General features: G+C 43.3%; 1 protein-coding gene across 1 annotated transcript in view; it reads right to left on the reverse strand.

The window, feature by feature from the left end:
* Positions 1–440: 440 nt before the first annotated feature.
* The window catches only part of MYO3B (myosin IIIB), a 410453-nt gene continuing 385468 nt past the window's right edge, over positions 441–25425 (reverse strand). The window contains exon 35 of the mRNA XM_075609095.1: positions 441–1945. The gene's annotated coding sequence lies outside the window, so the exon portion shown is untranslated. The remainder of the gene's footprint in view (positions 1946–25425) is intronic.

Here is a 25425-nt window from a genome sequence, read left to right on the forward strand (position 1 = left end):
AACACAACTGAATAATTTTCGGTTTATCTTGGAGGAACCTAACATTTTCAAGGTTTCTCCCCAGAAATCCCTTTTCAATTGCAGTAATTGACTTATCTTTTGATATTACCGGCTGCAGAACTTTGATGCACCAACACAGCTTATCATTTAATGTGTTTCCTATACCACGGGTGCTCAACTCAAGTCCTCAATCCCCCCTATCCCCCCCCCCCAACAGGTCAGGTTTTCAGGATATCCCAGCTTCAGCACAGGTGGCTCAATCAGTCCCAGCTTCAGCACAGGTGGCTCAATCAGTCCCTGCTTCAGCACAGGCGGCTCAATCAGAGACTCAGTTTTCAACATTGAGCCTCTGATTGAGCCACCTGTGCTAAAGCTGGGATATCCTAATAACCTGACCTGTTGGGGGGGAGGGGGGAGGGGCGTTGAGGACCCCTGTTCTATACCCTTATTACCATTCTTTATATTTTCCCGCAAAATTAAATGACTGTTGGTCAAGCAAACATAAGTATTATTTACATTTATTATTATTTGGAGGACAAGACTGACTTAAAAAGAAAGCAAAAAATGGTTGTAATTAATATTTTCAAAATACTGCAGAAGTGAAAAACATGTTTTATTGCTAAGAAGAATGCAAGTTACAAATACATACAGTATTTGTGCTAAACATATCCACACGTGTCATAAACATAGAACGCAGAAGAACCAATTGAATAAAAATAAAGAAGATAAGATCTACATATGCAAAATAATAAAAATGGTATTTATAAGCAGAATCTTTATTGTAAATTGAGTCAGTAAAGATCAGTTTATTTTATTATTTGGCCACAAAACCAAAAATATGAAACATTTACACAAGTGGTGCTTAACTCCAGTATATTTATTGTAAGCTTCACGGCCTCTCTTCTATATTTACTGAAGTCATATTTTCTTTCTCATTCAAATGAATGTCGCAAAGACCTTCTAAGATCAGCAGAAAATATATTTTCAGTATAATGGATAGGGGCCAATATCTCCTGTGTTTAGGGTGTGTGGCCTTGTGTGCAAAACCAATAGGCCCTTAAGTCAGGGGTGTTCAACTCCAGTCCTCAAGCCCCCCCAACAGGACAGGTTTTCAGGACATCCCAGCTTCAACAGAGTTGGTTCAATTAGTTCCTGCTTCAGCACAGGTGGCTCAATCTTTTACTGAGCCTCTGAGTCAGCCACCTGTGCTGAAACTGGGATATCCTGAAAACCTGACCTGTTGAGGTGTGGGGGTGGGGGAAGGGGGCTTGAGGACTGGAGTTCAGCACTCCTGCCTTAAGTATTACTACCATTGGAACGTTCAGAAATGGTTTTATAGCCTGACTGCTAATGTGGAATTGCTTCTGCAATGTATTTCCTCTGTTTGTTCTGGGTGTTCTGAAGGTTCTAATAAAACCAGCACATATAGTAGTGGTCTTTGCTCTTTTCTCAAGGGCTAGAGTACCTTCAGGGTTGATGTTCTGCACAATACATACCACATTTTATTATTTAAAGGCTGAATTAGTTATTGTTCAGCTATATATTCGCTTGTATTTGCTTAGGGTTTCTGCACGTTGTTACCTACAAAAACACCACTGCATACTGACAAGTAGAGCTATGTAATGTGTTAGAGTCATCTGGAAAACCTGGCCTGTTGGTACATCAGCCTTCGATGATTGAGCTTGTAGTATCCTGTCATATTGTACATTTCTTCGTATTTATTACTATGCAGTTAGACTGTCATGTCTGAGCTCACACAGTTTTTAAGTATACACGAGTATGGGACAAGCAGTAAAATAGGGTAGAGTAGACAAAGTATTTAATTGCTTTTACTTTATTTCAGCTCCGTTAAGTATGCTGATAGTTGGGACGTGGGACTTTTAAATAACTGAGCAGGGAGATGTTCTACTTCTCCATTACCCTTTTAATCTTGTAGAAAATCAACCTGTGAAAAAGAAGAAAAAAAAGAAATAATGGTATGGTCACTCAGAATGTTAACATGACATTTATTATTCCTGCCAAGTGCTTATGCTTTTATAGTAAACAATGTTATTTGAGAATAATATATTCTTTGATATATATACAAGTACCTTATTTCAGACAAACACCACTATTATTTTATGTGCAGAATATCCCGTCATTTTCAGTTTTTCCCATTGAAAATAAATATTATTTTAGGCGATCGTACTAACTAGGGTTATACTATTAACGGACTTCTCGCATTTGGCACATCTGTCTTACACCCTGTTTTCTATTTTGTAAATGATGCTGCAGGCTACTCAGGTACTTGAACCCTGATAACACTACACAAACCTTGGGAAGGACATCTGTGAATTTCCTTGGTGATCTGCAACAAAGTATTACTTAGAATAGTCACACGGCTAGGCTTTGAAGTCCTGTTGAAGCAGAAAGCTTCTATTGTTCCGAGGCCTCAATGTGGAAGAGATCAAACTTTGCCCTCTCCAATTTTGTGAGATTTTGTTCTTGCAATCCGATACGTTCCTTTTACGTTTGACATTTAGCAATTTTAAATGTTGGGAGAGGCAGAACTACAAATGGGCTCGCCTACAGGCATACAAATGCAAATAAGCTAACACGTAGTATGTGAGTCTGGGTCTGTGTGTGGTAAGCCTTCTAAAGTCCCAGCTACCACGCTCAACTGGTGGATCTTGCTTGAAATGACTCAGGAAATACCAGAAACATAGACATTTGGAGGCGCACGTCACAATTGTACCCCTTGTACACTAGTAAACGTATACATTAACCAAACAAAATACTACTTAACATACATTTTTGGGGGTACTTTACTCTGTTTGCATTTACAATTATACTTAATTGGTAATATGAACATCTTGCAAGTAAAGACTGAGCAGTTTGGACTGAATGTTACTAGTTGGAAAACAATTTCATTAATTTGGATTATTATTGGTCTCGCAGACTTCACTGGAGTCACTGTTTGAACTCAGAACTGTGTTCAATTCAATTGCAATGGCATTTGTATGTCCAAATCTGATTCATATGCAATCTTGGGCTCCTATTTGATATGTTAAGGCAGGTGTGTGGTTGCAGAGTCCCTGCGCTCTTCCCCCAGGCATGTAAATGAAATGCCCCATGATACTTAGGGGTATACCACACATGACGCCAGGGAGCCAATAGCGCAGGCGGATTCCCCTGCACACAGAGAGATACATTTCGCGCACTGTGAGGAGCACGCCAGTCCGAAGAAGGACAGCAAAGGGTCAGGTAGTGTCCAGGGAGTGGTACTCCTCTGGGCTACGCCAGACTGTGTCCCCCAGGGCCCAACTCACAAGTAGAGCAGTGATTGCTTTAGGGACCGGCCCTTAGATAGGGACTCTGCCCCATTAGCTATTTGGTAGCCAGGGAAACAGCTGCTACGCTGCTACGCTGCAAGGTGGGTTCTGGGACCAGAACGCCACAAAGGACACAGAGACTATCCAGACGGTGATATTATCCACGCCGGAATTCACCCCACGCGGTGGCGGAGGATGACGTCGGACCGGACAGATTCCCTGTTGTATTCTGCGTTACCCGGGTGCAGGAGCCATGGGCAGGTATCGTTCTACAAGTGCACCAATACTGTACAGCACGGCGCTCATCCCGCCTAAAGGGTGGGGGTTTCACTTGGGGACACTTACGTGGTAGAAGGCCAAGGGCCCCGGACAGTACAATGAACACGGTGTGGGGGTAACACGGTGATGGGTTACTACAGACGTGCAGGGTGTATATACAAGTGACACCCTTTTATACATTATAGAGTGAATGACATACATCATATGTGTGTTTAGTAAAGGTCATAAGGTTACAGTTATATTATGTGTGGTATGATTATTTGTTCCTGCACGGGGCTATCCCAACCCATTGGGATCCTGTACAGGTGGAGGCGCTGTCATCCAGTATCTCGAGTGCACCCCAGACTCTCAGTGGCAGAGGCTCAGATCTCTGTGAGCCAACAGGTATTATCAGCACCCATGGACTCTTCACATAAAGGGGAAAGAGGGCTACATAGCATTAAAAGCAAACACCTTATTTTCGGTCACAATTTAATTCACCACCCTGGCATCTTAATTTATATTCCAGGAGCCAAGAGAGTAATATAAAGCAAAATGGTACTTCATTCTTATTATTCTACATTTGCCTTTTCATATTGTCAGAACAGACTGCATGTGCTAATGACATTTGTGAATGCAGTACTGTCCTAGATCAAATATTGTCTTAACCCTTTGCTGCCAGGGGGGCTGTAATGCACTGCATAGCAGCTCCCTCTTGCCATGAAGGGGTCAAAAAACAAGGTAACAAGGTAGGGGTTGATTTGGCTGCTCTTAAATAAAGGTCAAGCCTGCCATTACCCCTACCTATCAATAATATATATTTATTTATTCATGTATGAATAGTTACATGTCTATATACTTTGCCCATATTGGGCTGATTATATTTCGTAGCCTGGTTCCAGCACTTCCAGAACCAGGGGTTAACCTATGTTAAATGTTTAAATGTGCAGTCCTTTGTGTGGAGAATGGGTACACCAGTATCCAATCACCACACAAAGAAGATCCTGGGCGAGATAAGGTGAGTGGCTTGGGACATTGTCAAGCGAGGCAGGGATGTGGACTCTGAGGTGTGGGGAAAGTGGCTCCCTGTTGGGGGGACCATTGTTTGACCCAGACACTGAGTCGTCTCCGTTATGGGGGTATTGGAAGGACCAGGGGAAACCTTTGCCTGGATTGTATCCTGTAGGTGCGATTCCCATTGGTCCGTTCAAATGCGCTGCTCGACAAGCCCGCCCCTGTGGCTGTCCTGGAAGTCCAGTAACCTCCACTCACTCAGGATTGGTCCAATGCAGACGAGCCCTCACTCACTGATTGGACCCCCAAAGACAATCTGCTCTGGGATTGGTCAGCCCTCAGTCTTTCATATTGGTTGATGGAGACAGAAGGATATATGAGGAGGAACCCGGATTTGGTTCCAGAGACTTGTTGTAGAGTTCTCGGAAAGTCGAAGTGAACCCTTTAAATATCCGAAGTCGTCTGAGGGTGTTCTGGAGGCTTGTAGGAGTGTGGAAGGAAGTGACGGCGGGAACCTTTAAACTGCTGGCTCACGGAGAGCAAGGCAGTGCTTCCCATACTTCCAAAGACAGCGTCGCAAGTTTGGGAACGTGGATTGGGGTAAACTTCTGGACAGAGGTCCCCGCACCAAGGACTTTAGGTTGCTCCTTCAGTTACCCCAGTTTGGTGAGTTTGTGTGTGTATTTTATCTGGACGATTGTGGAAACGTTTTCCAATAAATTAACTTTTTTTCAACTCTACAGTTCTATGTAGTGCACTCATCCTTCGTGTAATTGTCCTGGTCTCCCGTGACAGTAACTATATTTAAGTTACATGAAAAAAAAAAACGGGCATTAAAGGTAACGTGTTTCCATAATTAACCCCTAAATAACTAGTTGTACATGATGAATGTTAATTCATTAATCTCAAAATGTAATGTTACCTTTACAGTCAAGCTTATTTGTATTTATTGCTACATAGTGGCTCACATATTCTCTGGTGCAATGCATTAGGCTATGAAATGATGGAGATGCAGTGGAAATGAATCTCAACAATGCTGAGTGAGCATGCTGCTTCTTTGATCTTTTGAACTCTTGCGCTACAATAAGTGAGATGCACACCTGCTCCCCAGCACTCCTGATACACTACAGCAGGGGAGACCAACTCCAGTCCTCAAGACTGACTAAAAGGTCAGGTTTTAAGGATATCCCTGCTTCAGCACAGGTGGCCCAAAAGGGGCTCAGTCGTTGATGGAGTCATCTGTGTTGAAGCAGGGATATCCTTAAAACCTGTCCTGCTGGTGGCTCTTGAGGACTGGAGTTGGCCACTCCTGCACTACAGCTATGGCTACATTCATGTTTACTTCTATAGTAGGCGCTGTGTGTGGATTTAATTACGCAATGATTTCAATATATGCACACTTATTCAGAAAGGTCTTATTTGTTTCGGTATGCTCTGTCACAGGTGCCACTAATGAGTGGTTCTTTTGAATTCCTAAAGATCCCATAATTAAAAATATGAAGCATTTACAAGCTCCCAAACAGCGACCTGTGCCAAAGCTTCCATCTTTAGTTTGGCCTTCTGCCTGTTTACATTCCTTTCTAACCCATGTTAATGGTGAATAGCATATCATGCTCCTGCAGTGTGGCTTTACAATTGCCTATTAGTGGCTGTAAGGGTAGAGAATCACTTTACACTGCATCATGTTCATTCTTTAGCTAGAGAAGGGAAAAAAGATCTCCTGTTTTATTCCTGTTTAGATCCTACATTGAACCTTTAAACACAGCATGTTCTAGATAGTTGGCATCATATGGCCCCTTTTCAGCATGTAATAGGAATGTCAGGTGTGCAGGTCCTCGTGATAATAGCACCATGTTTCAAGACCCACTGCAGGTTCCTAGTCACTCTAAAACATCCTTGTTTCTCTGGTACCACACATTTGGATTATAATCTCCAGGGTATAGATTAATTGAGACTGTAAATTATTTGTACACAATTATTTTGATATTGGCTTCTTTTTTTTTTTTTTTACATTGAATTTTGCTATTATAAATCCTGCAATATACCTGTAAAAGTATTCAGTTTAGACGCATTGGGCTCTATGAATCAAAGGCAAAATTTTGGTGCAAATTTGGTATTTTGTTGCCACCAGCGCTGTGATATACCAGCGCCGGGCAGCGTCTATACATTATAAGTATTTTTTTTAGCGGAGTATATTAGCATGTGTCAAATTCAACAATAGAATAAATATGTTGCATTTCACTCAGAGAAAAAAATATCTAATTTTGTACCGCAAATGCACCAGTGCAGTCCACTTTCTTCATACATAGACCCTACTGATGTGCTTTATCAATGCCTCAGCAGAGGGATGGACATCTATTACTTGAACCAGTATAGAGGTCTTTAAAGGGCAACTCTGGAAACCAGCAACCTTCCCAGTTGCTACAACCATACACATTTCAGTGCTTAGTATCTAGACCAGGTATGCTCAACTCCAGTCCCCCGAACAGGTCAGGTTAAGGATATCCCAGCTTCAGCACGGGTGGCTCAATCAGTGGTTCAGTCAAAGACGCCACCTGTGCTGAAGCTGAGCACCACTGATATAGACTGTGTTATGTCAGACAAACTGCATGTGTGGCCATTCACATAAAGACTAATGTTAGAGATCACATATGGTCACCAGGTTCCAACAAGAGGATACTCCTGAAAAGTTATTAACATTCAAGGATCTAATGCAAACATTCTATACAGCCACAGGTCCTCCTCAATATCTCTGTGAAATGTGATCTGGACTGTACCCATTTCTGATTAGTTTTGAAAACATCTGGTCACTGAGCCCTGTAACTGTAGATACAGACCAACTCTGCAGCAAAGTTATCAAGTAAGCAGTGAGCCACATAAAAATGAATCAGACACACTTGTAAGGCAAAAAGCTTTGAAGTGCATGGCACATACGACACTTTGTAGTACAAACACATGGTGGTAATAAAAAAATATTTGATTGCAAATTTAAACTCAAAGAAGCTGTGGGTAAAAAAAATATAGATGCGTTGAAAAAAATAAAGCGAGGCAAATTTAAATATATAAGAATGCAAATCTAACGTTGTGGTGCATTAATTTTTTTTTGGTAACCCTTCTAGTGCCACGTAGGTATGCGGATGTCTTGATACTATTATGTATGTAGCGCCAACAATGTGCACAGCACTTTCCAAATAATTTTATTTATTTATTTCTAAAAACGTTTTAGCAGGAAGTAATACATTGAGAGTTACCTCTCGTTTTCAAGTATGTCCTGGGCATAGAGTTATGATGACAAATACATGGTTACAAATACTGTACATAGTTACATTAAGTGAACAGGGTTATACCTTATATATAAAGATATTGCATGCACAGTTAAAGATAATATATATTATATGCGTATATAACAGTTACAGACCAGATTAAAATGTGAGACAGCTTTAGTTTTTAAAGAATTTAGACTGGTGGTGGCTGTGAGAGTCTCCGGTAGATTGTTCCAGTTTTGGGGTGCACGGTAAGAGGAGGAGCGGCCGGATACTTTGCTGAACCTTGGGACCATGAACAGTTGTTTGGAGTCAGAGCTCAGATGATAAGTGCTGCATGTGGTGGGGGTGAGGAGCTTGTTCAGATAGGCGGGTAGCTTGTCCAAAAAAAGCAGAGTAGAGGGAAATATAATACATTAAGTGCATCAAACATAAAAGCAAACAATAGGAAATGAAATAACTGCCCTGAAGAACTCCCAATCCAAGTGTAGTTACTACCCACCAACCCAGGTGAATTAAGTTGACAGAGAATGACAATTTCCCATACTCTTGGCTTTTAAAGGCAATCTTCCCACATACTCTTCACATGTCTTGTTCTGAGGTAGTTTGGCTATGCTAGATATGCCTTTTGCTTTCATCTGGTATGGTCTCATCACACTGGTGGCGATGAGAATTTAAACCCCATCATTTGTAATAGTCTGTTAATTCCACTAGTCAAATCACACAAGCACGCATTAGCCATTCTGCCTATTGCCAGTTTTTATTGGTAGCAACTGGCGTTGTGTAGAAGTAGTCTACAAACAGTAAGAACATAATTAGTGATGGTGGTAAGGAAATAAAAGGGCAGTTTGTCCCAATCAACTAATAATGCTTAGGGAGCATTTAAAAAAATTATAATGTGCCTATGATATTCTAAAATTTCTGGCCTTCAAAAAAAGTGCCAACATTTAGATTGTGAATCCTGCACATTGTGTTATACTACATTCAATTTAAAATTAAAGAGGGGGTCCCCACCATGTAAATCCTGCTACAATGACTTGCCCGCAAACCTGTAATTTTAACTTGTTGCTTGTCAATGAATTGAGGTAAAGTTCTGAAGTGTTTTGAAGTGGATATTATACAGAACGGCCAACAAAACCAAGAAGATGCTATCACAATAATTCTTGCTGAAAGAACTTTGTTTGAAAGTGTCAGAAGAGACTCCTATAAACAGTGGCATAGTATCTTATTAAGGTACACATAAGACCTATTAATTCTCTGTCCGGTTCTTTCGATGGGTTCCTATTGTTTCTCCCTAGGCTAGCAAATCTCAGTTCACCTTAAGTGACTATTTCCTTCCTGCAACCCCAACAGCCACACCTCCAGCCCTTGGGCTTCCTTAAGCAGCTTTCATCTTCCCTAGGTTGAGTAACTGCGATAGACAGACGTCCGAAGACTACTGTTAGTCACCATTAGCCTCCTACTTTGCAGCTATCTTTGACAAGAAATTGGCAAAACCGGTTGCGTGAGATCAAAACATATCAGGACCTTACATTCTAAAACCATAATACAGCAAATAACAATATCACTTGTGAGCACATTCACATGTCGCAGACAAGTCTGCAACCCTGCACCATTATCTCTTGCACTGCAGCCAGGGATTCTGGGTAATGACATGTAAATTAACACACACTTTCACTTTATGCTTCTTATCCATTTTAACATGGGCAACCTCTATAAGCATATGCCTGTCGTATTACTCACCTTATAAGCACAGGCTGAGTTAAAGAAAAACAAATACAGAACAAACAAAAAACAAACTCCTGCAGATTTTTAAGAATAAAAATCACCAAATTATTTCAAACCAAAACCAGACCATCAGGGCAAGTGACATATCTTTTTTTTTAAATATTTATTTCAAGTTTTTTAATTATATAATTTTGTTTCTCATTTATTTTGTTTTTTCTTATTTTAGGTATTATTTGTGCTTTTATGTTCTGTTTTAGCATTTTCCTGTTTTATTTTGAGATTTTTCCTTAATTCGATAAAAATCACAAAACCAAACTAATTGAGTTTTAGCACAACCAAAACACCATATATTTCTTTGGAATCAAAACCCGGACACACATTTTTGTTATAATTAAAACCAAAACGCGATTGAAAGTATTTACCCTTACTTTTTACTCTCCACATACTTAACCTATAATTATATGGGTTACACCAAATCAGTTGCAACGATTCCTCAACCTCTCCTCAGGCCCCTGAGCCAGAACCGATATCTGAGGAAAGCATCCAACATTCTATTCCTAGGTTTAGTTATTCCGAAAAAATAATCCCAGACAAGAGGTGTAAGAACCACTTCTTCAGTGCATTAGTACTGAACAAAGTAGTTCGATATACATACCTATTTTATTCAGTTGTTATTGGCTAAATCCGAGTTGAAACGTCTGTTGCCTCTCATTGACTATTGAGTCAGATAATTTATATTATTCCTTAAGCATTTCAAACATTTCTGGTTTATGGTAATTATACGTAAGTATATATTTTACTACGTATACAATGTAAACAATGTAAAATATTAGTGAAAACTGAAACACAACTGGGGTAGGAGAACTAGAGAAGGTTCCCTCTTGTTGAAGAGTATTCCAGCAAGCCAAAGAGTTTCTAACCTACAGTAAGTGAGAAATCCCATTGTACTCCCCCGCACTGTACAACTCAAACACATCTTTACAAATTGGTGAGACAATGTTGTTGTTTTTTGCCAGTGGTTGCAATGTATTCATAACAATCTATCTAGTTAATGTAATTATCCTTTAGGCAAAGCAAAACACTTATCTAATGGAAGGGTCGTTACTCCGCTGGGCAGGAAGTAGATGGAGAATAAAGCATTCATGTTAAAACACAGCCGATGAGCTTTTAACATACAACATATCCCACATAGTGATGAACCAATATTGCATCAATCTTTATATATATGGTAATATGTCCACATTTCCTTTTGGCCCAGCAAAACCATATTCACAGTTTATTATGTAATATTGATAAATTCATAAAAAGGGGGGTTTGATTAGCCAACAAAAAAAGCTCAATATTTAATTGTCCTATAGGGTATAAGTACATATATTTTTATTTAAAGAATGTAAAAACAAGGATACTGGGTTCTGTACAAGGATTTTCCACTTCAGAGGAGGCCAATGCTTTAACCATAAAAGCTGCTCTTCTTCCTTCATAATTAAATACAACTATGTCACAGGTAAGACACCAATAAAATATGCAAGTGAAAACAACTCAACTCCACACATTTTTATGTTGCTGTTGATCTAAACATAAGTACTGTAGAACATAGTATTATATAGATTTTATAGCATTGAAAATGTACAAAGCTCTGTACAGAGAAATTAACAATTTTTGGGGGCTATGCACTTAGCTCAAGGCTTTTGCGTCTGGATGAAAATAAAAACGTCCGTTAAAAAGTGAGGCCGGAGACGTGATTCACTAAGGCCTTGAGCCCATTTTCTAACGTACGGGCTCAAAACAGCCACAGCGTACGTGTTGCTTTTTCCCCCCTGCTAGCGTTCTTAAACTTTACGTACGCTAGCTGATAGAAAAATAAGCCACTTGGAACATTTGCATGGAGATTTGCCATCTCCATGCAAGGCTGTTACAGGCGATCGTACACTAAATAAATACATTTTAATATTAGTGTACATGAGCAGGGGGTCTCAGGACCTGAACCGCATTGGTTTCAGCCTCGGGGGCCCCCTACTTCAGGAGATACAGGCCCCGTTATGGGGTGCCGGTATCCCCTGCACTTTCAAGCTCCCGCGTCACGTGACCGGGATATTTACATTCTGCAGGGGATACCGGCACCCCATAACGGGGCCTGTATCTCCTGAAGTAGGGGGCCCCCGAGGCTGAAACCAATGCGGTTCATCTCAGGAGACCCCCTACACATCTACACTACTGTCAAGACACACATATCAATAAACAATAATTCCTTGCCGTAGCGGTTATCTGCAATGGTAATGAAGCTGTATTAATGTACATTTTAATAATAGTGTGCAGGGGGTCCCCTGAGCTGAACCGCATTGATTTCTGCCTCAGAGACACCCTGCTTCCCAAGTTACAGGGCAAGGTATGGGGCATCGGTGCCAGTGTTGCCGCCATCTTTATAGCGTCCCATACGCGACGTGGATGCTATAAACATGGCGGCAACACTGGCACCGATGCCCCAAACCGGGGCCTGTAACTCGGGAAGCAGGGGGTCTCTGAGGCAGAAATCAATGTGGTATATATATAACACCAATATACATATACAAAGAAATGTTTAAGGGTTAACAAAAACATGCTCAAATAAAAATACCACTTCTCCATATCAGCCACAGTGAAATAAAATCCTATTTCCTAAAAAAAATCAATCTGATCTTCCAATCAAAAGCATCAAATGCCGATCAAAACATTGAATTTACATTGTATACATGATGCATAAAATCTGTGCACCATGTACACTCTGACAATCAATGTTAACAATAAAATATTCCAAACAAAATACCTTTAAATCCAAACAAGTATACAGACATACCCCGCATTAACGTACGCAATGGGACTGGAGCATGTATGTAAAGTGAAAATGTACTTAAAGTGAAGCACTACATTTTCCTCACTTATCGATGCATGTACTGTACTGCAATCATCATATACATGCATAACTGATGTAAAAAGCGCATTTGTAACAGATTATATAGTCTCCCCGCTTGCACACCGCTTCGGTACAGGTAGGGAGCCGGTATTGCTGTTCAGGACGTGCTGACAGGCGCATGCGTGAGCTGCCGTTTGCCTATTGGGCGATTATGTCCTTACTCGCGAGTGTACTTAAAGTGAGTGTCCTTAAACCGGGGTATGCATGTACTATTAAACCAAGCAAGTCAACAGAAATAAATTAGCATTCATTAATCTAATCCCAAAACAATCAAAATACCATCCATAACAATTACACAATTAACTATTTCAATCGTTAAACAAAACAAGTTACCATCAGACAAAATATAAGTACCAAAAAGAATCCAATATACAAAAGCAAGCCTCACCATGACCTAAAGTACAGCATACAACACCAAAAATTACATCTATCTAATTCCAAATTACATTACACACACATTTATGCATAGCATCATAGCCAAAAACATTTTAAAGACAGGAAAACAAGCATTTCCTACCAAACAACCCTGAAGAAGTCCGAATACCCGGATGAAACGCGTAGGGTTATTTGAAATTGCGCAGAGACTCGTGAGCTGTGTGGAGCTTCTTGCCGTTCCCTGTGAAACAGCTGTCCTCCCGCTGTAAAGACCATCGCACTGCCGCTGATGCTGACTCCGTAGCCTGCCACCTCCCTTATCATTGGAGGAGAGCTGAGGAAGTCCTGTGACATCAGACGCTTTCGGATGCGGAAAAGACAGATCCTACCCAGAGGACTCGTGTGCAGCTGTACTTGCTGTACTATCGGCGTCGCTCCTAACCCTGAGTTGGTTACATTGCTTTTTATGATCGTGGAGCACGTGAGTGAACTGGAGCTCACTGCTCTAAGGATTTTTTTTTATTAAACTGTATTGTACTATGATCTTTTCTCTTTTCTTTTAATACATGTTGATCTGATTCCGTAGAACGCAAAGTGCCTGGTTGCGTGTCTCTGTGAATCGCGTTCAGCGCAACATCACGTTCGAAGAGCACTTTGCGTTCTTAAAACGACTTATCGGAGCTTAGTGCATGACCCCCTAAGTTTGGTGATATCCAAGGAAATAAAGAAATTGTATTGGTTTCAAAGACAGTGATATTACTACTTGGTTTTACAGAACGTTATATTGAATAAGAATATATATTTTGCTGTGGCAGTAACATCTCTTTGCAGATTGTGTTACAGGCTGAATGTTCTACATATGTCATTGGAACAGAGTTTCAGAAAACTGCTGCAAGCCTCCAGTGACTGACCCCGCTATAGAAAAGGTCAGTTCTTCAGTGATGGGGTTATGTGTTACAATGTATAAGGGTTGTTCATGTTGATTGCGCATAAAGTCCAAGTACTCAGGCAATTTTGTGGAAGATAAAGTGTGTTTTGATGCACAGTTGCATCAAATGTCTTACATTCGATGCAGATGAAAGAAAACGATACCGCTTTAAACTTGACAGATTTTTTAAATGAAAGGGTGAGAAAGTGACACAGACACTGATACTGGTTTTTGAAGTGAAACACCTCTGCTGGCACCTACAGGGTTTTGATGGGAAAAAATGCATTGACTTGTAACGAAAAACAGTAACAAAAGTGACGTCACGCTACTAATTGGCGCACGCCCGGCGCGCAAGCGCAGAAGGGGAGCTTGCAGGCCACCACGCATGCACAGTACCTGCCTTGTCCACCAAGTAGATTGGCGCTCCCCCCTCTTCCAGCACGCATGCGCACTAATGGGTACTATGGGTCGCGGGCCTCTGCACATGGCCGCGGGCCACCGCGCATGCGCACCACGGGCCGGCCGCAGCCTTCTGCGCATTGTCGCGGGCATCTGCACATGGCCGCGGGCCTCTGCACATGCGTGCCACCATAAGAGAGGGAGGAGAGGAGCCGGGAAAACCGGGCAGGGAGAGAGTGAGAGAGCCGCGTCCCCCGAGATCCTGTGCTGAAACAGACACACACACACACACACACAATCACACACAGTCACAAACACACACAACCAGAGTCACACACACACGCAGTCACACACGCGTGCAGTCTCACACGCGCATCGTCACACGGAATTTACAGTTCGTATAAATATATAAGTGCCGTGCACATGCGTTCTAAGGCCGAGGTCCCACTGCATCCGATGGTGCTCATGGCAGCGTGCGCGCCACTCACCTGCTCATGGTTTCCTCTCGAGTCGGCCCGAGTCCCTCCTCACTGCAAGGCTCACTACACGCTGTGGCACGTCATCCAGCAGGGGATGCAACAGGGTTTTGTTCCCGTGCGGCGACGCATCACATGATACACGAGGGAGCAAATCACAGACTGGATCCCATCAGCCAATGATAATGTGAGCTGCTTTGTGCCTGTGTTTTGGCCCCCGCACCCTTTGCCATGGCCGCGCCCTCCATCTGACCCGTTTTGGCCACGCCCCCCACACCTGACAATGCTCCCTACGGACCACAGATAGCGGTGAAGTGCCGTACACGCGCCGCCTGGACGCAGTGCGGTAGCGCCGGCGCGTGCAGTAGGGCCTCGGCCTTAGTCACACTTCTTTGTGTTTTGTCACTGAAATTGTGTTTTGATTTTTAATTAAAAACATCACCATCAGAAATACAATTTTTGTGACAAAAGACAAAGACGTTTCACTTAAAATGCGCGTGCTCGGCGCACACACACTTTGTTTGCTCTGCTTGCGGTGATTGACTTGAAATGCAGCTAACACGGGATTGTGATTCTATTTTCCGATCAGGGGTTAGTAAATCGGGCCCACAGACCCAAGATCTGATATACCTCATTAAAATCTGTGCGTCATGTCAGCCCTTCCTAACTCCTCCTTTTAACACCTCCCAAATCCCAAGTTGATGCTGATGGGGCAAAAAGTGGAGCACATAACTGGATGCATTGGTGCAGAGGCACAAAATGGCATTCGCCCTTTGCATCAAAATCCCATAGACTTAACCTACAGAAATCTATATTCCCCCAATATGGCTAGTTACCAGAGTCCTGTAAATGCACCTTGTGCAGGTATTGTACACCCAAAAGACAGCGGTTAAGTGAAATTTCAGGCATGTAAACTGCTTTTCTGTTAGCAACTGTTTTGTAGTTTTATGATATAACTCAAAATGTTAATGTATGAAGTTTTCTATGTTTGCAATAAAAGCTTATATCTGATGTATTCCTGTGGCCTTAAACCCCCTTACTTTTCAAACTGCTACCACCTCACAGTTTATTAAATGACTGGAAAAAAGGACAGCTGGTCCTTCCATCTGTTAAAAATCTTCCAAGGGCCCAAATGAATTAGGTTACACCTTTTGGCCATGCCAAGTCTTCCAATACCCCCTTCCTATGAAAGCCTGCGGAGGGCTAATCTGAATTTCATGCTCTGATTTCGCTAGGCATTTTCTTACGACTGCCAGAGTCTGAGCTTCTTATGCGAGTCTTTCATAGTTGCTGATTACCTCCTCTTTTTTTTTTTTTTTTTTCAGTAACAAAAGATATTCTTTCCTTTCAACCTAGCTCATTTGCAATCAACAGAATCCTGCTTAGAATCCACGACAATCTATACCTTTAGGGAGTCACGGTAGAAAGTCAATATCTTATTTTTTTAAGGCAGAAAAGAGAACCTAAAAAGGTATGTTTTTGCTACCATTTGCTGTTGATGCTAATAGAGCCAAGTCAAATTTGTGGACAAAGCCTTGCAACACATTGCAGGTGCAAGGGGGAGGGGCGGGGGGGGTGTAAAAAACAAAAGGGATGCAAAGCCTAATGGTATTTCTTGTCATTAACAATTCTTTGATGTTCATACTCTAGCCTGTCTTTTATCTTTTCGTTTCTTTCAGCCTTGAGATCCACTCATCCTGAATATTTTTGCTTTACCTTTAAAGGGACAGGCAAACAGCTTATGCTAAGTTAGATCTTCTTGAACTCTTCAGGAATGCGATAATTTTAAATAGGTTAAAGCTTGCAAGGTAATTATTAGATCAGCAGTTTATTCCTGGCCGTGCTAATTGTTAGATTGCTTTGCATTTAACCCTATCGGGGCTGGCCCGGTCCTGCAATGTCCGCACTTATGACTTACTATGGGATGCCCTGGTATACTTTCCACACTGACCTGTTAAACATAGAAACATTGACGTTGATGGCAGATAAAAACCACTTGACCCACCTTGTCTGCCCACTTTCTTATCTGCTGTAAAAAGTTCAGACCTTAGGCGATCTTTGACTTTCTTTGGTATTTAGGAAAGCCTTATGTCTATCCAAAGCAGGTTTGATGTCCAGTACTGTATTAGCCCCTACCAGGACTCGGGGGCATCCCTTTAGGTTGGAGGAAAGGAGATTTCACCAACAACAAAGGATAGGGTTCTTTACAGTAAGGGCAGTTAAAATGTGGAATTCATTACCCATGGAGACTGTGATGGCAGATACAATAGATTTGTTCAAAAAAAGGTTGGACATCTTTTTAGAAAGGAAAGGTGTACAGGGATATACTAAATAAGTAAACATGGGCAGGATGTTGATCCAGGGATTAATCCGATTGCCAATTCTTGGCGTCAGGAAGGAATTTATTTTTCCCCTTATGAGATATCATTGGATGATACTGTATGACACTGGGGTTTTTTGTTTGCCTTCCTCTGGATCAATAAGTAAGTATAGATACAGGATAAATTATCTGTTGTATAAATGTAGCATAGGTTGAACTTGATGGACGTATGTCTTTTTTCAACCTCATCTACTATGTAACTATGTCTGTTGGGAGGCTATTCCATGAATCTACCACCCTTTTCATGAAGAAGCACTTCCTCACATTTAGCCTCCACCCTGCAGCTTCAGAGAATGGCCCCTTGTTCTATCACTCCTCTTTCTTTGGAATATGCTTCCCTCCTGTACTTTGTTGAATCATTGATAAAGTAGGAAAACACTGTATTTTATACCGCATTGTGGTTAGGGGAACCTAATAGGACAAGGATTCATAATACGGAATGAAACACGGGCAAAACTTGAAAAGCCATCAATTTGTGGATTTTGTCACCAAATTGTCCTTGTATTGTCAAAGTACAGTTAAAGGAGCAATCCAAGACGGCAATTAAATTTTATTTTTTTAAATATTGAATTGAAGCAGGGGTGTCTGGAGCGGAACCCCGTTAATTGCAGCTCTGGGGACTCCCTACTTCCAGATATACTTACCCCTGAAGTAGAAAGAAAAAACGAATGGCGCACAGCCAGGGAGCCAGGTGTAAAGTAAAAGGTTTACCTTTATTCAGTGCATGTTGAGAGACAAATTCACCCCTTGGGGGACAAAAGCAGAAACCTCCTACGCGTTTCGGACCAACGGGTCCTTTATCAAGGAGACTCCTTGATAAAGGACCCGTTGGTCCGAAACGCGTAGGAGGTTTCTGCTTTTGTCCCCCAAGGGGTGAATTTGTCTCTCAACATGCACTGAATAAAGGTAAACCTTTTACTTTACACCTGGCTCCCTGGCTGTGCGCCATTCGTTTTTTCTTTCTGCTGTACCTGGACTTTGGACTCCTTGTGGCTGGCACGCCAGACAATCACCCCTGGAGATGACGTGAGTGGGCTTCATTGGTTTAGACTCTTATAGTTAAGTATTGACTATCGTCATTGTGTTACTTACAAGTCTATATTTACCTACCCACTCCCATTGGTATCTCCAGGGTTAGTGTCTTATTGCTAATGGAATTGGATGGAATTACCTGGGGTTGGAGCACCCTAACCCTTTTACCTACACTTGCGACACACTTTATTCGAGCTCGGCTAGTCCCACGAATTCTGGTATACCCGGGTGTATTGAGGTTTGTGACTGTTTTCTGCCCGAGTGCATTGCGTTATTTTCCAGGCAGGGATTGAAGCATTTTATTCCCGCTGGCTGCAATACTGCACAGTATATATATATATACTGCATTACAATTCATGAATTTATGCCATCTGGTAGACACGCGAAGCATTGCAGCCTATTAAATCCTAATCATTATCATTTAACAGATCAGCCGCCCGTCAGCCAGGCATGAACCCAGGCTGGGAAGGCAAACGCAACGGGGCTTGTCAGAGGTGAGGAGCGGCGCATTCCAGGTATCTGCCAGGTACATACTGGGTATTTGCTCGAATAAAGTGTGTTGCAGCAGTACCCCTGAAGTAGATTCCGGTAGCTGCTCTTGGTCAGCAAGCAGGGATTTCAACTTTGAAGCTCCCGCGTCACATGGACCAATAGGAAGCCACACCGATGACATCGCAGGCCAGGAAATATCTAAATAGCAGACATATTGTTAACCCTGGTATCTTAGGAGAGCGGCTACCGGCACCCAACTCACAAGTAAGTATCTCTGGAAGCAGGGAGTCCCTGGAGCGGAAATTAACGGTATTCAGCTACGGAGTGATGTATGAACAGTTATATTGACATCGTGGATACCGTGGAAAACCAATCAAAAAACTATTGCGCCGTAAATAATTATCACTGCCACCTAGATCTCAAAGTAAGTCTACAAGTTGTTGTACAGTGTTTTTTATTACCGTGGTTACCTATTTATTTTCATTTTAAATATTTAATTTCTCTGAAACTGTTCATGCATTTGTGTAAAAAGAATCAACAGAAATAATGAGTGAATTAATATATTCCTGCATGCAACCAACACATACGTACAAATTATGTTTACAAATATAGCAAATTATAATGCCACTTATGAGAACATTTCCATGTCTCGGACAAGTTTTCAACCCGGTCTTTTCCCATTATTGCTTAGCAAACAATGCTTCCACTGCAGCCAGGGGATTCTGGGTAATGACATGCAAATGAGCACTCGCAGGGAGTAGGAAAATAACTCCCAAGGGGGAAGAAAACAGCGGTGCACAACCACAAAGAATGGATGGAAGCTGGGTCACGATCGAAAATGTATTCACTGCTGTAGCATTACAATAAGAACATCCTTCATAAACAGAAGCACTCTAACGCGTTTCGCGCAACTTGCACTTTTTGACAAAGCACAAGTTGCGCGAAACGTGTTAGAGTGCTTCTGCTCCTAAAGGATGTTCTTATTGTAATGCTACAGCAGTGAATACATTTTCGATCATTACCCAGCTTTCATCCATTCTTTGCGGTTGTGTTTTCTTCCCCCTTGGAAGTTTTTTTCCTGTTCTGTATCCTGTGGACGTGTGCATGCCCGATGCCAGAGACCCATCGAAAACTTTCAAGATATTGTTACGCCGGAGCTGTCCGCAGACCAGACCCGTCCCTTATACTGAGGTGGGGACGTATATATGCACGCACCCGCAGCAGAAGGAGCGTGTCCGGAGTGTGGTGTTTTGGCGTTGCCAGGCAGGTGGAAATAGCTGTAGCAATACTTGCTGGTACTGGTACAAGAAGAGGCGTCGTCATTGCCGTTAGCCAAGGTCTGGGAGAGGAGAGATCCGGAAGGTCAGAGTCCAAGCTGAGATCGAGGGGCGTGAGAAGCAGCGAGGTCAAGTGAGAGCCGGGGTTCAGAGCAAGAGAGGGAAGTCTGCCAAGCCAGATCGTAACCTGAATTAATGAAGAGAAGAGAGAGAGAGCCAGCATAGGCATCCGCTAGAAGAGACTATGTTGAGCGATGTGGGAATGGCAAGACAGGCATTATTATTGTGCGGCTGGTGAATAGGGAGAGGAGGCAGACCTGGAGGAGTGCATGGAGCTGTCCTGGATAGGCTGCCTTGAGAAGAATGCAGGTGAGCAGTCTTAGGGCATGATTGTAGGCTGTGTGTGAGTTTTGGGCGTGGCCTCACTGCAGGAGCAGTGAATAAATTAACTAGATCCGGCGCGCGCTCCATAACGAGGGGGAGCACGCGCCCATGAGCAGCAGCCGCCATAGCCCCAGCCACCTGCGGAACAACGGCCGCCAGCCGGGGACGAGGAAGGAGTCCCCCAACAACGGGGACGGGACCGGCGAGGGGGACTCCCTGCAGCAGCGGGCGCAACAAGAGGTGAGGGGAGGTCACGCTGCAGCCGTCGTGACCCCCGAATCCTCACAGTACCCCCCCCCTTCAGGGTCAGCCTCATGACAATCCTCCCTTGTTTTGGATGGGAAGTTCTTACGGAAGCGTTTAGGAAGTCCTGGTGCGTGAATATCTTTGAGAGGTACCCAAGACCTTTCTTTGGGTCCAAAGTCCTTCCAATGTACCAAGAACTGAACCTTACCCCTCGAGAGACAGGAGTCTAGTATGGCTTGGACCTCGTACTCTTCGTTGCCCTGTATGATCACTGGATCTGGTTTAAGAGTTTGGTCCGGAAAGAGGGGACTAGAGATGAACGGCTTGAGAAGAGATGTGTGAAAAACATTAGGAATTCTCATGCTTTGAGGTAATTGAAGACGGAAGGCCACCAGGTTTACCTGCTCCATGATAGGAAATGGCCCCAGAAACCTAGGTGCCAATTTAGGGGAAGGGGTTTTGAGGTGGATATTTTTGGTAGACAACCAAACCTTGTCCCCTGGCTTGTAGTTGGGTGCAGGTCGGCGACGACGGTCAGCCTGGATTTTCGAAGACAGGGAGGACTTTTGAAGTGCTGATTGAATTCTAGCTCAGGAATTCTGTAGGAGGGAGATGTGTTCATCCACGGCTGGTACTCCAGAGGAGATATTGGAAATAGGTAGGCGAGCCGGATGAAATCCGTAATTAATAAAGAAAGGCGCCTCACGAGTGGATTAATTCCTGGAGGAATTAAAGGCATACTCAGTCTAGGGAAGTAATTCCGCCCAGTCATCCTGGGAGTCAGAGACGAAGCACCTTAAATACTTCTCGAGAGATTGATTAACCCTCTCGGTCTGCCCATTAGATTGAGGGTGATATCCTGAAGAAAAAGAGGAAGAAATTCCCAGGCTTCTGGTGAAGGTCCTCCAGAATCTGGAAACGAATTGGGAACCACGATCTGATACGATGGATGTGGGGATGCCATGGATACGGAAAATCTCTTTGGAGAAAATATTGGCTAGGGCGGGTGAGGAGGGTAATCCTTTGAGAGGAATAAAATGTGCCATCTTGGAAAACCGATCCACCACTACTAGAATGGTGTTCATGCCATTCGACCTAGGCAATTCGACAATAAAGTCCATGGATATGTGGGACATGGGGCGCTCCGGGATGGGTAAAGGCAAAAGAAGACCATGGGGTCTCTGATGAGGAATTTTATTGCGTGCACATACCGGACAGACTCGAGTAAATTCAAGGATGGACTTAGCCATATTGGGCCACCAGAAGGTGCGACGGATGAGATCCAATGTTTTCTTGAATCCAGGATGTCCTGTCGAACGGGAAGCGATCCCCCACTCCAGAATCTCAGGAATGAACTTGGACTCTACGTATAAGGTGTCCTTCGGTATCTCGAGATCACTAGGAAGGTGTTTTTGAGACTTGATGATTCTCTCAAGATTCTTGAATGCAGCGACCGCAAGGATCTTTTGCTTGGGAAGGATAGACTCAGTAGTTTTCTCCGGTCTCTCTTCAGAAGAATATTGTCTAGAGCGAGCATCCACCTTGACATTTTTGGTGCCGGAAATGTAGGACAAAATAAAATTAAACCTGGAGAAAAATAACAACCAGCGGGCCTGGCGGGGGCCTAAGCAACGGGCACTCTCGATGTATAAAAGATTTTTATGGTCCGTGAGGATAGTGAACTGCTCTTTTGACCCCTCCAGAAGATGCCTCCATTCCTGAAGGGCCAATTTGATGGCCAAAAGTTCCCTATTGCCCACGTCATAGTTCCTCTCAGCTGGGGAAAACTTCTTAGAGACAAAACCGCAAGGGTGAAGTTTATTCTGGGGAGAAAATCTCTGGGATAGGACTGCGCCGGCCCCGCAGTCCGAAGCGTCTACCTCTTGGGTGAAAGGGAAATTGATGTTCGTGTGTTGGAGGATGGGAGCTGTGACAAATGCTTGTTTCAATGTTTTGAAAGCCGTGACTGCCTCAGGAGACCAAGACGAAGGGTCAGCTCCTTTTTGGGTAGGTGCCGTGATCGGAGCGATGATGGTGGAAAAGTTTCGAATAAATTTCCGGTAATAATTGGAAAATCCAAGAAACCGCTGAATAGACTTGAGGGAATCGGGTTGTGGCCAATCCACTACGGCTTTAAGTTTTTCTGGGTTCATGGCCAATCCACTGTTGGAAATAATATACATACAGGACACCTGCAAGCTCATATTGAACCCCCAAAATAACCACAACATATATATAAGCATATAAGTGTCACAGAGGAGTGCTACTGAGCATGGCAATATATATTTAAAACCAGAGACAGAACATAAAACACAGACAAAGTTCAGTGCACATCCAGTGAAACCTATACACGGTACAGTGCCTAAATATATATGTATAGAAATCTATTAAATAAAATGGTCTTTTAGTTTAACATTTTGGCCAAATTGTTGTAAGCCCCTGAGCCACTACACGGCAGACCACATCTCAAGGGTCCCTAACACTAATATAAATTCTTAATAACCTGTGCATTACCAGGAAGAATGATTTATAATAAATCTGTCAAAATTAGTTGCATAGTTCTGTCTGATTGAAGCTTTTATTAACCTGTACATTACCAGGAAAAGCACTCTGTATTAGATTTGTCACAATCATACTGCAAGCAAGCAAGTTCCCCTGAGAGTGGGAGATGCTATGGAGTGAGCTTTTAACCATTTAAATGCGGGAGGGGGTGAGCTTGCTTCCAGTATGATTGTGCAGAATAAATAAATAAAGTTGGGGAGAAGGGAGAGAGAGGGGGGGGAGAAGGGAGAGAGAGGGGGGCAGAAGGGAGAGAGAGGGGGGCAGAAGGGAGAGAGAGGGGGGGAGAAGGGAGAGAGAGGGGGGGAGAAGGGAGAGAGAGGGGGGGAGAAGGGAGAGAGAGGGGGGGAGAAGGGAGAGAGAGGTGGGAGAAGGGAGAGAGAGGGAGGAGAAGGGAGAGAGAGGGGGGAGAAGGGAGAGCGATGGGGAGGCAGAAGGGAGAGAGAGGGGGAGAAAGGAGAGAGAGGGAGGGCAGAAGGGAGATAGAGGGGGGAGAAGGGAGAGAGGGGGGCAGAAGGGAGAGAGAGAGGGGGGGAGAAGGGAGAGAGAGGGGGGAGAAGGGGGAGAGAGGGGGGGAGAAGGGGGAGAGAGGGGGGGAGAAGGGAGAGAGAGGGGGCAGAAGGGAGAGAGAGGGGGGCAGAAGGGAGAGAGGGGGGGAGAAGGGAGAGAGAGGGGGGGCAGAAGGGAGAGAGGGGGGGAGAAGGGAGAGAGAGGGGGGGCAGAAGGGAGAGAGAGAGAGGGTGAGAAGGGAGAGAGGGTGGGTGGAGGGAGAAGGGAGAGGGTGGGTGGAGGGAGAAGGGAGATGGAGGAGGGTTGCGCGGCCGCCGGCGGGGTGGGGGAGGAGGAGAGGAAGGGGTTGTGTCCCAGAGCAGTGGTGGCAGCAAGGTGGTGTGTGTGTGTGTGTGTGATTTTATATATATATATATATATATATATATATATATGTGTGTGTGTGTGTCTGTGTATTTGTATGTGTGTGTGTATATGTGTGTGTGTGTATATGTGTGTGTGTGTGTATGTGTGTGTGTCTGTGTATGTGTGTCTGTGTATGTGTGTGTGTCTATCTGTCTGTGTGTGTGTGTGCATGTGTATGTGCATGTATGTGTGTGTGCATGTATGTGTGTGTGTGCATGTGCATGTGCATGTGTATGTGTGCATGTGTGCGTGTATGTGTGCATGTATGTGTGTGTGTGTGTGTGCGTGTGTGTGTGCGTATGTGTGTGTGCGCATGTGCGCGTGTGTGTGTAAGTGCGTGAATATATTTATCAAAGTTGCACAAGGTTAATAAATAATTTATTCTCACAACATGTCTTTTTTTTTAATTTTTAAAATATTATATAATATACACACAGACACACACATATACACACACACAGGTTCCCCAGTGACACACAAACACACAGACCACTTCAAAGTGACACACACACACACTGACAGCTAGCAAGTGACACACACACAGTGATACCCGCCTCCCAAGCGGACAGCAAAAAGCTCCTGGTAGAGCGAGCGGCAGCAAGCAAGGGCGAGCAGCAGCACCTAAGCGCTTACTATGTCCCAGGCCTTAGATTTGTCACAATCATACTGCAAGCAAGCAAGTTCCCCTGAGAGTGGGAGATGCTATGGAGTGAGCTTTTAACCATTTAAATGTGGGAGGGGGTGAGCTTGCTTGCAGTATGATTGTGACAAATCTAATACAGAGTGCTTTTCCTGGTAATGTAAGGGTTAATAAAAGCTTCAATCAGACTTAGAACTATGCAACTAAGTTTGACAGATTTATTATAAATCATTCTTCCTTGTAATGCACAGGTTTTTAAGAATTTATATTAGTGTTGGGGACCCTTGAGATGTGGTCTGCCGTGTAGTGGCTCAGGGGCTTACAACACTTTGGCCAAAATGTTAAACTAAAAGACCATTGTATTTAAAAGATATCTATACATATATTTTTAGGCACTGTACCGTGTATAGGTTTCACTGGATGTGCATTGAGCTCTGTCTGTGTTTCATGTTCTGTCTCTGGTTTTAAATGGAAATAATATACCCAAGAAAGGAAGTGGTAGACTGGTGAAAAAGGCACTTCTCCATCTTGGCAAACAATCGGTTCTCTCGGAGGCGGGAGAGCACAAACTTAGTATGGATGATATGATCCTGTAGATTCTTGGAAAAGATAAGAATGTCCAGATAAACAATTACAAAACGGTTAAGGACATCTCGAAAGATGTCATTGATAAAGTCCTGAAAGACCGCCAGAGCATTGCATAAGCCGAAGGGCATCACAAGATATTCGTAGTGGCTGCTACGGGTGTTGATGGCGATCTTCCATTCGTCACCCTCCCGGATGCGAATGAGATTATAC

This window comes from Ascaphus truei, chromosome 7 (assembly GCF_040206685.1).
Source record: "Ascaphus truei isolate aAscTru1 chromosome 7, aAscTru1.hap1, whole genome shotgun sequence".
NCBI lineage: Eukaryota > Metazoa > Chordata > Amphibia > Anura > Ascaphidae > Ascaphus > Ascaphus truei.